General features: G+C 46.1%; 1 protein-coding gene across 1 annotated transcript in view; it reads left to right on the forward strand.

Annotated features, from left to right (window-relative positions):
• PRPF38B (pre-mRNA processing factor 38B) overlaps positions 1–16,044 on the forward strand; it is a 582,581-nt gene that overhangs the window by 364,477 nt on the left and 202,060 nt on the right. The gene's annotated exons all lie outside the window — the stretch shown is intronic.

Genomic DNA, 16,044 nt, shown 5'->3' on the forward strand with positions numbered 1-16,044 from the left:
GCCTATGAAGTGAATTCTGCCATTTTACTATAGACATTAGAAATTGACAGGCAAATTCTCCATTCCTCAGGAACATTATTTCGGTTGAAGGTGTGTTTGTATTTATAAATACTGGCAAGACACTGGAAATGTGTTTGGGTAGTGGTAAAAGTACTCCCTGCCCACAACAATAATACATTTGTTTATTTATTGTGGTGATCAGGATGTGAAGGCCACCAGTGAGTTGAATGCATCAGTGTGGCCATTATTTCTTTAATTTTTATTTGTGATCACACATTGAAGGTGGTCACCAAACCTGGAGGTCTTTTGAAGGGAGGCAGTCAGTGTACGAAAGTAAATGAAACTTAAATGATCAGAGTGAAAATCTATTTGATGTGGCATGTTGAGGGTGAGTGCCATCCATATATGTTTGCAAGCAGCAAGTTGAAATATGTATTTGTGGACATTTTCTCTTTCATCACAGTCTAATAGAGAGCTACACAGGAGGTGGCTGTCTTTTGTAGGTATAGGAAAGGTAGGCTGTGTCTGAAGGTAAAGGACATTGTAGGTTCACTCTTAAGTAATCATTGGTATGATTGGAGGGTGGGAGTTTGTCCGGGAGAAGCAAATTGAAATAGTGTTCTGGCCTTTATGCATTTCACCCTCACTATAATTAGTCAAAAGGAAAGGATAAGTAGTAAGTGGCTATTTTATTATTTGTAGGAGTCATGCTGTGTAAAATCAGAAGGCAGTTAAGGTGGTTTCTATGAAAGTCATTGATTGTGGTTGTATTTTTAACAGCAGCAGATTGAAATATATTATCTGTGATCATGTTTTCATCACAGTAGGACATCAGAGGTATGCACAAATATGGATGAGTTTTAGGGTTAGGGATCAGAGGTTTCCATAGCGTTGTGTGTTCTTTGGGAGAGTAGGCTATGTTTGAAAGCAAGAGGCAGATGTTCCCCGTGTTTCACTGTTGCAGTCATCACATTTGGGTTATCCCTGCCAGGGTAGCCCTTGGCCAGCCCGAATACCAGAGACTTAGTATTTCTGCGTCAGTTGCTGTAGCTTGAGGACTGACTTCAGGTCATCAGTGGTATAAAGTAAGGCAGCTGATGCCATTACATCAGTCTGTCTTGCAGTGGAGCCCGAAGCAGAAGCAGTTTGCACGAGTGCCGGTTGGCCACTACCTGAGTTTTCGTCTCCGAATTGAAGTTGAAGTCTTCTAAAGCTAAGTACTCCGTTGGGGATCCTTTTTCCTGCACTAACCGATGTCAGAAACAGTTAATAATTGTCTTGCTTGTGGGAAGCAAATACCACACCAAGACTTCCACTCTTACTGCATCACTTGTTTAGGCCCAGACCACGACGTCCCCCGTTGTTGCTTCTGTGGTTTTTTCAATGCCAAAATTATCTGTCGTTGGGCCCTTATTGTAGCCAGATATTTTCGTTTACAGTCCCCTAATTCCAATATGGCTTCTGTAAGCCATCCAACAGCAGATGATCTGAAAAAACGTAAAGATAAGACAGAGACAAGCCTCACAGGTCCAAACCTACCGACGATGCTTCCGTTAAGCTAGTCGACAGCCCCCCTGTACTGAGTGAGGTGCTTTTGCAGTCCCTGATGCCCACTTCACTTGATTTGCAGGCCGCTACCGAAAAACTCCTCTTCGACTAAGGATCCTGCAGTCCTCTCTACCTTGAAATGGGTCTGGAGCCGCTGAGCAGGCACTAGCTTCCGAGGAAGTCCTTTGCACTACCGAATCTTGACACAAACAGATGTCTTTTTTTCGCCGACTACCGTTTTTTCAAAAATGACAGAGTTTCTTAGGCCCAGAGTTCAAACCACACCCAAGAAACCGACGACCCACTCTCAGGCGCCTGCTGCCTTGCCTCAGTCTCAAATGCTTAAAATGGCGGAAGACCTTATCATGCTGATCAGGGGGAAGCAAAGCTACCCCCTCAAAAAGGAAAAGAGATCTGTCCCCTGTAGTTTTGTCTGAACAAGAGTCAGGTGAATCTGATGCATCTGACTATGAAGACATGCAACCCTCTCTCCAGGTATGAGGATCCTAATGCAGAGGACTCCATTCCTTCAGCCTCTCCCTCAGAGAATTTTTCCTTTGGGGAAACCCTGCATACTTTAAGGGAACATTTCCAATGGGAGAGTCAGGACTACCCTCAGTCTAAAAAAAAGACTCTGGGAATTCCTAGCTGATGTTCATCGTGCATACAGCTGCAGTCATAACAGATGGGTTCTCCTGCCGTCAGGCGGGTCCTCGGTTGGCTGAATTCCAAAGTCTAGGTCCGGCGTAGGTTGTCGTCGCTTCTTCCCTGATGTCAGTGCGACAGGGGTATAAAGGAACCAGCCGACGCCATTTTCTTCAGTCTTTCTTGCCGCGCGGTGCCCAAAGCAGAAGCAGTTCACAAGTGCCGGTCGGCCATCTCCTGAGATTACGAAAATTTGGAAACCGAAGTCTTCTTAAAAGCTAAGTACCCCGTTGGGGAAACTTTTCTTGCCTCAGACCGATGTCAGACAAAGTTAATAATTGTATTTCTTGTGGGAAGCAAATACCGCATAAGGATTTCCATTCCCTCTGTATACCTTGTTTAGGCACAGACCACGACGTCTCGGTTTGTCGCTTTTGTGCTACATTCAACAAATGCACTATTAAGCGTCGGGCGGAGTTCGCCCAGCATTATTTTGGGAAAGCATTTAACTATACTATGTCGTCGGATACTCCGACTCTGTTTTTGTCTTAAAAACACAAAGATAAGGACTGACACACGAGGTCCGCGGCCTCTACCGACACCACGCCAAAGCCGACTACACGTGGCCCGGTTCTCAGCGAGGCACCTACGCAGCCCCTGACTACCGACGACACTTCTTTGACGGTGTCTCCTGTGCTCGAGGTTGCAGGCTCTTCGGCCCACACCCCGACTACAGATACCGAAGCCACTCTCAGCATTGAAACTCAGAATGTGGACAGGTCCACCTCCACTCAAGGTGTCTTCAGACCTTCCTCTTCTTTCTCCATCAAGGCTTTCACTAAGTCTAAAGCAACCATGCACTCTGAGGCCAGCTGCACAGGGCCCATCTCCAGGCCCCATGCCGAAGAAACAGATGCTTAAAATGGCTGAGGATTTAATTACTCTTATCAGAGGTTCTCAGCCCCCACCGGACAAAAGGCCCAGAGTGGAGGAAGATTCCCCCTCCTCTGATCAGGGCTCCATTATTTCAGAGCACTCTGATGATCAGGAACATTCTTATTCCCCTTTTGAAGACTCTGATGCGGAGGAATCCATCCCTTCTGTATCCCCCCCAGAGGATTACTCATTTGGGGAAACTTTGCATACCTTAAGGGAACGCTTCCACTGGGAAGGCCAAGATTATTCAGATTCCAAGAAAAGGCTCAGGGAATTTCTCTTGCTACCTCAGCACAGGCCTCTGGCTATACCTCCTGTCTTGGACATCCTAGATGATGTTTACTCGGAGGCTTGCCTTAACCCGGACTCTCTACCTCCAGCTCCAGTTAAGCCTGACAGGTACTACAGGGTTCCTGACTCGCACCAATTTCTATACAAAAGCCATGCTGCTAACCCAGAAACCATCTCACAGGGCCCCAAGGGAGTTAAGGCCTCCATTGCTAAAAATCCATTACCTTCCGAGAGAGACTCCAGATCCTTAGAAAGGTGGGGAAAAAAGGTATATACCTCGGTTACCTTATCCATGAGGGCCTTAAACTGTCAGTTTCATATGCTAAAATACCAACAGTTTTTGTTATCACAATTGAAAAGTAAAATGTCACAACCTGAACAACCAGACTTGAAGGAGTTGCACGATTTGATGCATAGTGCAGAACAAGTGGGTAAGCATACCTTACAATGTGGTTTTGATGCTCTAGTGGCCTCATGCAGAGCTGCTGTTACAGGATCAGTCATACGTAGGCATGCCTGGCTCAAGGAACAAGCCTTGCCTGATCATGTCAAAGCTAAATTACTAGACACCCCTCTTCAAAAGGATGTACTATTTGGTGCTAATGCTGAGGAGGTATTAAGGAAAATGGAGGAAAAGGCTAAATTAATGCAAACTGTGAAAAAAATTCTACAGGTACAACCCCCACGTTTTAGTAGAAATTGGCCTTCCAAAAACTGGTCCTTTCCTGCCACGGACAGACCCCCAAAGAGGCAGATACAGGCGCCCAAGGGGCAGAGGACAAACCCAAGGATCGTTTAGAGGCAGACAATGGCAAACTCCTAAACAAAGAGGTGGTGAGGATAACTCGCAATCTTTCAGAAAGCAAACCCAGTGACTTTTCCCTTTGCATGCCAACCAAGTCTCAAATGGCAGCCCCCTTAGGAGGAAAGCTGGCATTATTTTCAAAAAATTGGCATGTTGTCACAAAGGACAAATGGATCGTGGACATTATAACAGAGGCTATAAATTCCATTTTCACACCCTTCCAAAAATGAGAGGCATGCCAAACCTGCCACAATCAAAGGGCAGAGGCACAAAGGCAAATTACAGATCTCATAAACATGAAAGCTATTCAAGAGGTACCTGCGCACGAACAAGGTCAAGGTTTTTATTCCAGGCTATTTCTGGTGCCAAGGAAGGGAAAAGATTGGAGACCTATTTTGGACCTATCCATCCTAAACACATTTCTACTTGTACCAAAATTCAAGATGCTCACTCTACAGCAACTTCTTCCCATGCTGGGCAAGGAGTCTTGGCTGGTAACATTGGACCTCAAGGAGGCATACCTGCATGTCCCAATCAGACCAAATTGCAGAAGGTACCTCAGATTTCTTGCAGGTTCAACCCATTATCAATTCTCTGCATTGCCCTTTGGTTTATCTACTGCGCCCAGAGTATTCACGAAATGCCTGGCATCAGTAATTGCCTATTGCAGACTTCAAGGGATACAAATATACCCCTATTTGGACGACTGCCTGATCCAAGCGGACAGCAAGCACATTCTTCTGAAACATCTGGCTTATGTAATAATGTTGTTGAACTCTCTAGGATACACAGTCAACAAAAAGAAATCAAGGCTAATACCCTCTCGGAAGATAATTTTCCTGGGTGCCAATTTGGACACATACACCCAGATGGCCTACCTCACGCCAGAGAAGCAGGGGCAACTAATTCAATACTTCAGAACACTAGCAAATTGCACCAGGCTGACTGCAAGGAAAATCCTGCAGGCTCTGGGATTCATGGCATCATGCATCTTACTAATCCCATGTGCAAAGCTGCATGTGAGGAAACTACAATGGTACCTGAAAAACATATGGTCTCAACACAGCCACAGTTTGGAAACAATAATACCACTAATTCCACGTCTGCAAAAGGAATTTCTGTGGTGGGCTCAATCATGTCAAACAAACACAGGTCTTCCATTCAGCAAGCCTCAAGCAAATCAAGTCATCACAACAGACGCCTCGGACTACGCCTGGGGGGCGCACATGACGGATCGGTGCATTCAGGGCAAATGGTCCCAAAAAGAAAAGCACCTTCACATCAATCAAAAAGAAATGCTAGCAGTAATAAATGCTATTGTAGCTTTCAAGGACCTTCTACAACCGGGTCAACTATTGATAAGAATGGACAACACCACAGTTATGTGGTACATAAACAAACAGGGAGGAACACATTCATACCCCCTATGCAGACTGGCCATGTCACTTTGAAACATGGCCATGGACTTACAAATGGAACTACAAGCACAGTACTTGCCAGGCAAGGAAAACACGCTGGCAGACAACCTAAGCAGGAATATGACAGATCCACACTAATGGAAATTGCATCCAAAGGTTTTTACAGAAATAATCCAAGAATGGGGAAGGCCAGGCATAGATCTCTTTGCCTCACACAAAATCATCAATTGACAAAATTCTGCTCAAGGATTTTCCATCCAAAGGCCTGGAGAGTGGACGCTCTCTCTTTCAGTTGGACATCAATGACAGTTTATGCCTTCCCACCTCTTCCTCTGCTGCCCAAAATTCTATTGAAAATCAGAGCAGACCGACCAAAGATAATTCTCATTGCTCCGGACTGGCCAAGGCAACACTGGTACCCACTCCTGAGGAGCCGGACTCATTCCCCACCATGGGCCCTCCCTCTAATGCCTCTTCTTCTGACTCAGCACAGCTTCAAAACTCTTCACAGCCAGCTAAGAACACTCAATCTAGCCGCATGGAAGATTCCTTAGCATCACAGCAGGCCCTACTCTCCAAGGAGGTGCAGGATGTCATTTTGGAGGCCAGAAGGCCATCAACTAGAAAAGCTTACTCCGCAAAATGGAAACGTTTTTGTGTCTGGAATGAGAAAAAGGGCCAGGATCCTGGAAAACTGAATTTACCTCAAATACTACAATATTTGGCTGAACTGCTAAGCAGTGGACTTTCATTCTCCTCCATCAAATTCCATGCCTCAGCCATTTCTGCAGAATACAACACTGATCCACCTTTATTCTCTCACCCTCTCGTAACACAGCTCCTCAGAGGGGCTAAGAATTTAAGACCTCCAAAGAAACAACCAATACCTGCTTGGGATCTTAATTTCATTCTGGAGAAACTGACCTTGCCTCCCTTTGAGCGAGCTGCCTCATCAGATTTGCAACATTTGTCCTGGAAAACCGCTTTCCTTCTGGCTATCACTTCAGCTCGTAGAGTTTCAGAACTACAGGCTCTCACGGCTGTCCAGCCTTTTATCATCTTCCATCAGGACAGAGTTTCCTTATGAACCAACCCGTCCTTTATGCCTAAAGTGGTATCCAGGGTAGCTTTAAATCAGGCCATACATTTACCTACTTTTTATCCTAATCCTCAAAACAAAGGGTAGAGATTACTACATTCCTTGGACATCCACAGACAACTGCATTATTATTTGGACAGAACAAAGCCTTTCAGAAAATCAGAACAGCTCTTTGTGGCCTATGCGGTAGGAGCTCAAGGAAAGCCAATTTCCAAACAGACAATCTCAAAATGGATAGCCCACTGCATACGCTTTTGCTATTCCTTTCATGGCAAAACTGTACCTACAGGCATTAGAACTCATTCCACCAGGGCCACGGCCACCTCTGCAGCCTTCCTCAGAGGAGTTCCTACCAAGGATATTTTGGAAGCAGCCACTTGGAGTTCTGTGCATACCTTCTCCAAGCACTACAACCTACCATTATACTCCAAATCTAGAGCAGGCTTTGCCACTGCAGTCTTGCAGGGCATTTTGGCTCCTCCTAGATGTTCATCGTGCATATAGCTGCAGTAATCACAGATGGGTTTTCTGCCATCAGGCGGGTCCTCGGTCGGCCGAATTCCAAAGTCTAGGTCCGGCGTCGGTTACTGTCGCTTTCTTTCCTGACGTCAGTGAGGCAGGGGTATATAAGACACAGCCAACGCCATTTTCTTCAGTCTTTTTTGCCGCGCGGTGCCCGAAGCAAAAGCAGTTCGCAAATGCCGGTCGGCCAGCTCCTGAATTTACGAAAAATTGGAAACCGAAGTCTTCATTAAAGCTAAGTACCCGTTAGAAACTTTTCTTGCCTCAGACCGATGTCAGAAAAAGTTAACAATTGTATTTCTTGTGGGAAGCACATACCGCATAAGGATTTCCATTCTCTCTGCATACCTTGTTTAGGCCCAGACCACGATGTCTCGGGCTGTCGCTTTTGTGCTACTTTCAATAAACGCACTATTAAGCATCGGGCGGAGTTCGCCCAACACTTTTTTGGTAAAGCCTTTGATTATAAAATGTCGTCGGAGACTCCGACTACCGTTTTGTCCAAAAACCACAAGGACCGACACGCGAAGTCCGCGGTCCCCACAGACACCACGCCAAAACCGGCTACACGTGGTCCGGTTCTCAGCGAGACGCCTATGCAGTCCCTGACTACTGACGACACTTCTTTGGCGGTGTCTTCTGTAACCGAGACCGCAGGAACCTCGGCCCTTACCCAGAATACAACCACCAAAGCCACTATGAGCGTTGAGCCTCCTAATGTGGACAGGTCCACTTCCACCCATGGTGTCTTTAGACCCTCATCTTCCTTTTCCATTAAGGCCTTTACTAAGTCCAAATCAGCCAGGCATCCCAAGAGGCCTGCTGCACAGGGCCCATCCCCAGCCCCCATGCCTAAAAAGCAGATGCTTAAAATGGCTGAGGATTTAATTACTCTTATCAGGGGTTCCCAACCCCCTCCAGACAAGAGACCCAGAGTGGAGGAAGATTCTCCCTCTTCTGATCAGGGCTCCATTTTTTCAGAACATTCTGATGTAGAGGAACACTCTTACTCCCCATTTGAAGATTCTGATGCAGAGCAGTCCATTCCTTCTGTATCTCCTCCTGAGGATTTTTCTTTTGGGGAAACCTTGCACACCTTGAGGGAACACTTCCATTGGGAAGGCCAAGACTTTTCTGATTCCAAGAAAAGACTTAGGGAATTTCTTTTGTTACCTCAACACAGACCTCTGGCGATACCTCCTGTCTTGGACGTACTTGATGATGTTTATTCGGAGGCTTGCCTTAATCCGGATTCCTGCCTCCTGCCCCAGTCAAGCCTGATAGGTACTACAGAGTTCCTAACTCTCACCAATTTCTTTACAAAAGCCATGATGCTGACCCTGAAACCATTTCTCAAGGCCCCAAGGGAATGAAGGCCTCTACTGCTAAGAATCCACTACCTTCCGAAAGAGAGTCAAGATCCGTAGAAAGGTGGGGAAAAAAGGTATATACCTCGGCCACCCTAGCCATGAGGGCCTTAAATTGTCAGTTTCATATGCTTAAATATCAGCAGTTTCTGTTATCACAATTAAGAAATAAAATGTCTCAACCTGAACAACCAGATTTGAATGAGTTGCAGGATATGATGCATAGTGCAGAACAAGTGGGTAAACACACCTTACAATGTGGCTATGATGCCCTAGAGGCCTCAAGTAGAGCTGCTGTTACAGGATCAGTCATTGGTAGACATGCATGGCTTAGGGAACAAATCTTGCCTGATCATGTGAAAGCTAAATTACTAGATGCTCCTTTACAAAAGGATGTGCTATTTGGTACTAATGCTGAGGAGATACTACGGAAAATAAGAAAAAGCCAAATCTTTGCAAACTGTCAAAGCTTTTCTACAGGTTCAACCATTACGTTTTAGCAGAAATTGGCCTTCAAAAAACTGGTCCTTTCCAGCCACGGACAAGCCCCAAAGAGGTAGATACAGGCGCACAAGGGGCAGAGGGCAATCACAAGGATCATATAGAGGCAGGCAATGGCAAACTCCAGCACCAAGAGGTGGCGAAGACAGTGCACAACAATACAGGCAACAAACCCAATGACTTCCTCCTTTCCATGCCAAGCAAGTCTCAGCTGGCAGCACCCTTGGCAGGAAAGCTGGCATTATTTACAAGAAATTTGGCATATTGTCACAACAGACAAATGGATCCTGGACGTTATAAACAGAGGCTATAGATTTCATTTTCACACTCTCCCAAAAATGAGAGGCATGCCAAACCTGCCACACAATCAAAGGGCAGAGGCACAACTTCAAATTTCTAAGCTCATAGACATGAAAGCTATTCAAGAGGTACCTACTCAGGAACAAGGTCAAGGTTTTTATTCCAGGCTATTTCTGGTACCAAGGAAAGGAACCGACTGGAGACCCATTTTGGACTTATCCATCCGAAACACATTCTTACTCGTACCAAAATTCAAGATGCTCACATTACAGCAGCTTCTTCCCATGCTGGGCAAGGAGTTTTGGCTGGTAACATTGGACCTCAAGGAGGCATACCTGCATGTCCCCATCAGACAAAGCTGCAGAAGATACCTCAGATTTCTTGCAGGTTCAATCCACTATCAATTCTCTGCATTGCCCTTTGGCTTATCTACTGCGCCCAGAGTATTCACGAAATGCTTGGCATCAGTAATTGCCTACTGCAGACTTCAAGGGATACAAATTTACCCTTATTTGGACGACTGCCTGATCCAAGCGGACAGCAAGCACATACTTCTAGAACATCTGGCTTATGCAACACGGTTACTGAATTCTCTGGGATACACAATCAACAAAGAGAAATCCAGGCTAACACCATCTCAGAAAATAACTTTCCTGGGTGCCAACTTGGACACAAAACACCCAGATGGCCTATCTTATGCCAGAAAAACAGGGGCAACTAACTCAGTACTTCAAAACACTAGCAAATTGTACCAGGCTTACTGCAAGGAAAATCCTGCAGGCTCTGGGCTTCATGGCATCTTGCATTCTTTTAATCCCATGTGCAAAGTTGCATATGAGGAAACTTCAATGGTACCTAAAAAACCTATGGTCTCAACACAGCCACAGTTTGGAAACAATAATACCAGTAATTCCATGTTTGCAAAAGGAATTTCTATGGTGGGCCCAAGCATGTCAAACAAACACAGGTCTCCCATTCTGCAAGCCTCAAGCAAATCAAGTCATCACAACAGACGCCTCAGATTACGCCTGGGGCGACATGACAGACAGGTGCATTCAGGGCAAATGGTCCCAAAAGGAAAAGCACCTTCACATCAATCAAAAAGAAATGCTAGCAGTGATAAATGCAATTACAGCTTTCAAGGACCTCCTGCATCCAGGACAATTATTGATAAGAACAGACAACACCACAGTAATGTGGTACATAAACAAACAAGGAGGAACACATTCATACCCCCTGTGCAGACTAGCCATGACACTTTGGAACTTGGCTCTGGAATGGCAAATTGAACTTCAAGCACAGTACTTGCCAGGCTTGGAAAACACGCTGGCAGACAATCTAAGCAGAAATATGACAGATCTACACGAATGGAAGTTGCATCCTCAAGTGTTTACAAAGATAATCCAAGCATGGGGGAGGCCAGACATAGATCTCTCCGTCTCCCACAGGAATCATCAATTGGAAAAGTTCTGTTCAAGGACCTTTCATCCAAAGGCCTGGAGAGTGGACGCCCTTTCATTCAGTTGGACAGCATGGACAGTTTACGCTTTCCCACCTCTGCCTCTTCTGCCCAAGGTGCTCTTGAAAGCAAGAGCAGACAGACCGAAGATGATACTGATTGCTCCAGACTGGCCAAGACAACACTGGTACCCACTCCTGAGGAGCCTAACACATACTCCTCCCTGGCCCCTACCTCTAATGCCTCTTCTGACTCAGCACAGCTACAAAACTCTTCACAGTCAGCTGAAAACACTCAATCTCGCTGCATGGAAAATTCCTTAACACCACAACAGACCCTACTCCCCAAAGAGGTGCAGGATGTCATTTTGGAGGCCAGAAGGCCATCTACTAGAAAGACTTACTCCGCAAAATGGAAACTGTTTTGCTCTTGGAATTAGAAAAAAGGCCAGGACCCTAGAAAACTGAATTTGCCTCGGGTATTACAGTATCTAGCTGAGCTGCTGAACAGTGGACTTTCATTTTCCTCCATAAAAATCCATGCCTCAGCCATTTCTGCAGAATTCAACACTGATCCACCCGTATTCTCTCACCCACTCTTAAGACAGTTCCTCAGAGGGGTAAGAATATAAGACCACCAAGGAAACAACCAGTGCCAGCCTGGGATCTTAATTACATTCTAGAAAAATTAACATTGCCTCCCTTTGAACCAGCTGCCTCAACAGATTTGCAATATTTGTCCTGGAGAACAGCTTTCCTTCTGGCCATTACCTCAGCTCGTAGGGTTTCGGAACTACATGCCCTCATGGCTGTGCAGCCCTTTCTCATTTTCCATCAGGACAGGGTTTCCCTTCGAACCAACCCGTCATTTATGCCTAAAGTGGTATCTAGGGTAGCTTTAAATCAAGCCATACACTTACCTACCTTTTACCCCAATCCTCAAAACAAAGGGGAAAGGCTGCTACACTCCTTAGACATCCATAGACAGCTACGTTATTATTTGGACAGAACAAAGCCTTTCAGGAAATCAGAACAACTTTTTGTGTCCTATGCTGTAGGAGCTCAAGGGAAGCCAGTTACCAAACAGACAATTTCAAAATGGATAGGCCACTGCATAAGGTTTTGTTACTCCTATCATGGAAAATCTGTCCCTACAGGCATCAGATCCCACTCCACCAGGGCCACAGCTACCTCTACAGCCTTCCTCAGAGGAGTTCCTACCAAAGATATTTTGGAGGCAGCCACTTGAGTTCTGTGCATACCTTCACAAAACACTACCACCTGCCTTTATATTCCAAAACTAGAGCAGGCTTTGCCACTGCTGTGTTGCAGGGCATTCTGGCTCATCCCAGTTCCACCTAGTGCCTACCACCCTGTGCGTAGCTTTGGGATTCTACCCATCTGTGATTACTGCAGCTGTATGCACGATGAACATAGTACAGTTTTGTACCTACCATAAATGTAGATGTTTGATTGCTAATACAGCTGCAGTACAGGTTTCCCTCCCTCCTTCCCCTCTTGGTAAAGGCCTAGGGCCGAACCTCTCTTCATACAACCTGATTGGGTTATCCTTCTATGGTATATTTGCTTGCAACTACTGATTTTTGATTATATTGCATTGCATGTATATAAATATAATTTATGTATTGCCTTCCTACTGGGGGCACCTGACATCTGGGGCAAGAAAGACTGAAGAAAATGGCGTCGGCTTTGTCTTGTATACTCCTGCCTCACTGACGTCAGGAAAGAAAGCGACAGCAACCGACGCCGGACCTAGACTTTGGAATTCGGCCGACCGGGGACCCGCCTGAAGGCAGGAGAACCCATCTGTTATGACTGCAGCTGTATTAGTACTCGAACATCTACATTTATCTTAGGTACAAAACTGTACTTTCCGCAACACAGACCCTTGGCCATTCCCCCAGTGCTGGATGTTGTGGAGGATGTTTTCCTTGAATCCAGCTTAACTCCTGACACCCTACCTCCTGCTCCCAGAAAACCAGACGGGTACTATAGAGTCCATGACTCTCACAAATATCTGTTTAAAAATCCAACAGCTGACCCTGAGGTCATTTCTCAAGGGCCAATAGGGATAAAAGCAACCTCTGCTAAGAATCCCGCCCCCTCAGACAGGGATTCCCGAGCATTGGATAGATGGGGTAAAAAAGTATACACCTCAGCTACTCTTGCTATCAGGGCACTAAATTGTCAGTTTCATATGCTGAAATTTTAGCAACATACCTTGGAACTCCTTAAACAAAAAATGTATTTTCCTGCTTGGGCAGAATCTAAAGATTTACAAGACTTAATGCATTCTGCAAGTCAAGTAACTTAAACACACTGCACTGTGGTTTTGACTCCCTAGAAGTTCTTGCAGGGCAGCAGTCACTAGATCTGTCATTAGAAGACATGCATGGCTAAAGGAACAACCCCTGCTAGACCATGTCAAATCTAAATTGTTGGATGCCCCCTTACACAAATAACTTATATGGCACTAAGGCAGAAGCGGTCTTAAAACCGATGGGGACAAAAAGCAAAATCTATGCAAACAGTTAAGGATTTCTTACAGGTCCGGCTCCCTAGGTTCCGCAGGCATTGTCCTTCCAAGCACTGATCCTTTCCTGCTCCGAGTAAACCGACCCAGTCTAGGCTTCATGGAAACAGACCCCCTCTCCCCCCAGACAGCAGGCAATGCAGAGATCTAAGCAGTGGACTACCTCCACTTCAAAAGCAGGGGGGTTCTAAGCCACCCCCTTATGGCAAGAACTCACAATGACTCATCTCCTCCACCCCCCCTCTCTGCCCATCTTCACTTACCCTTAGGAGGCAAACTCTCCTTTCACTCAAGCACCTGGGCCAACATTACCAAGGACCAATGGGTTCTGAACATTTTGTCTCAGGGGTGCAAATTTTCTTTCCACACCCTTCCAACCCCAAAAGGATTCCCAGATCTACTAGCAAATCAGTGGGCAGTGGCTCAAAAGCACATCCTTTACATGCTGTCTGAGGGCAGTAGAGCACGTTCCAGCAGAACAGATAGGCTAAGGCTTCTACTCCAGACTTTTTCTGGTGCCCAGAAAAGAGGGCACCTGGCGCCCCATCCTCGATCTATCCATTCTAAACTCCTTTCTGGTGATCCCAAAATTCAAAATGCTCACCTTTCAGCAGCTGCTACCCTTGCTCTCCAAGGATGCTTGGCTAGCCACCCTAAATCTAAAAGAGGCACATCTCCACATTAATGTCGGGGAATCATGCAGGAAATATCTCCGCTTCAGGGAATCATGCAGGAAATATCTCCGCTTCAGGGCAGGATTTCAACACTTTCAGTTCTCTGCATTTCCCTTTGGCTTTTCTACTGCTCCCAGAGTTTTCACAAAATGTCTGGCTCCGGACATTGCCTTTTGCAGACAAAGAAATATTCAAATTTACCCATACTTAAATGACTGCTTTATTCAGGCAGGCAGCCAGTAAAAAGCTGCTCAAGCACCTGGACTTTGTAAAGACCCTATTAACCTCCCTAGGGTGCACAGTCAACGTAGAGAAATCCAAACAGGTGCCCACCCAGAGGATAATTTTCCTGGGAGCAAGTCTGGACACAGCATCCCAGATGGCATACCTTACACCAGAGAAAAATATTTTCCTGACAGCATTCTTCTCTCAACTAGCCACCAGGCCCCACCTATCTGCAAGTAAGATCCTGCAAGCTCTGGGGTTCATGGCATCTTGCATACTACTCATTCCATATGCCAGACTGCATATGAAGAAACTTCAGTGGTACCTAAAGAGCCTTTCTTCTCAACACTGTCAAGACCTGGAAACTCTTCTACCTATAATTCCTTGCCTCAGGAAGGAATTTCTTTGGTGGACAACAGCATGTTCCCACAAGAAGGGATTGCCCTTCTCCCCACCCTCTGCCACCCAGACCCTCACCAAAGATGTATGACTACGCTTGGGGTGCCACCCAGACCCTCGCCAAAGATGTCTGACTACGCTTGGGGTGCACACCTGGACGGCAGGTGCATACAGGGCCAGTGGAGCCCACAGCAAATCCCTCTGCACATCAGTAAAAAAGATGATGGCTGTACAGCATGCCTTGATAGCTTTCAAACCCCTTCTTTCTCCAGGGGTTCTTGTAATCAAAACAGCCAACACCACTGTCATGTGGTACATCAACAAGCAGTGAGGGACTCACTCCTACCCTCTATGCAGGCTAGCCATGACCCTTTGGCTCACAGCCTCTTCCATGCAACTACACTTGTTAGCACAATGCCTACCAGGCTCTCTCAGCTCCCTGGCAGACCAATTAAGCAGAAACCTTCTGGACTCACACGAGTATCAACTCAACAGAAGTACCTTCACCCTAATAACTCTGAAATGGGGAACCCTGAAGGTTGACCTCTTTGCCTCCCGCACCAACCATCAGCTCGGCAAATTCTGCACCAGGGAGCATCACTGCATGGCTTAGAAAAGTGGATGCCCTGTCCTTTTCCTGGGTCAGTGTATCAGTCTATGCCTTTACTCCCCCACCTCTCATCCCCAGGGTACTGCTCAAAATGAGAGGGAAAACCAAGGACCATTCTTATAGCTCCAGACTGGCCCTGATAACACTGGTACCTCTTGCTGCGCTACCTGTCCCCACTGCCTCCATGGCATCTTCCTCAGATTCCAAACCACCTGACCCAGAGGGAAGGGAAATTCATGCATCCCCAATTGCAGACAGTCAGTTTGGAAGCTTGGCTTATTCCCTAACCCTGAACCAATCTGCCATCCTCAGTAAATAGGTTCTGGATGTTATCCGTGAGGCCAGACATCCTAGCACCAGAAAGTCTTATGCAGATAAATGGAAAAGGTTCTGCACCTGGATACAGGCTAAGGGCGCCAATACCGCACAGCCCTCCATCCCTCACATTCTGGATTACTTAGCTGACCCTACTACACAGTGGTCTCTCTTTCTTTCTCCTGTATAAAAATTCATGCCTCTGCTATTTCTGCTCATTTTCACAGCCTTTGATCAAACAATTCCTAAGAGGGGCTAGCAATTCGAGGCCCCCCAGAAGGGCACCAATACCAGCTTGGGACCTTAATTTTTGTCTTGGAAAAGCTCAGCGTGCCCCCTTCTAACCAGCTTCTTCTGCAGAGCTAAAATTTCTCTCC

Source organism: Protopterus annectens, chromosome 10.part0 (genome assembly GCF_019279795.1).
Source record: "Protopterus annectens isolate FY-2018-M chromosome 10.part0, PAN1.0, whole genome shotgun sequence".
Classification (NCBI taxonomy): domain Eukaryota; kingdom Metazoa; phylum Chordata; order Ceratodontiformes; family Protopteridae; genus Protopterus; species Protopterus annectens.